The 274-nt window shown below is 43.4% G+C and overlaps 1 protein-coding gene across 2 annotated transcripts in view; it reads right to left on the reverse strand.

Moving 5' to 3' along the window:
- LOC119586810 overlaps positions 1-274 on the reverse strand; it is a gene marked incomplete at its 3' end in the record, with an annotated part of 12,765 nt that overhangs the window by 1,246 nt on the left and 11,245 nt on the right.

The raw sequence follows: 274 nt of genomic DNA on the forward strand, positions 1-274 counted from the left end.
GTACACGATCACATTAGAGAGTACTTTTAGTTCAGACACTATTTTATCCTACTACTATTTTCTGCCCCACTCACCTGCTGATCTACAACCATCGCATGACCGTCTGCATTAATTATGATCTGCTGGTTGCCAGGGCCGACATACCAATCCACAACGACAGATAAAGATTCAAATCCTGGACGACATAAAGATTCCAACACCTTATAGACCCGAAGAAATTCCCCTTCGAAAGCAGAGAATAGAAAGCTGTCTAGACTGCTACGCCAGACGTAAG

This window comes from Penaeus monodon, chromosome 22 (assembly GCF_015228065.2).
Source record: "Penaeus monodon isolate SGIC_2016 chromosome 22, NSTDA_Pmon_1, whole genome shotgun sequence".
NCBI classification, from domain to species: domain Eukaryota; kingdom Metazoa; phylum Arthropoda; class Malacostraca; order Decapoda; family Penaeidae; genus Penaeus; species Penaeus monodon.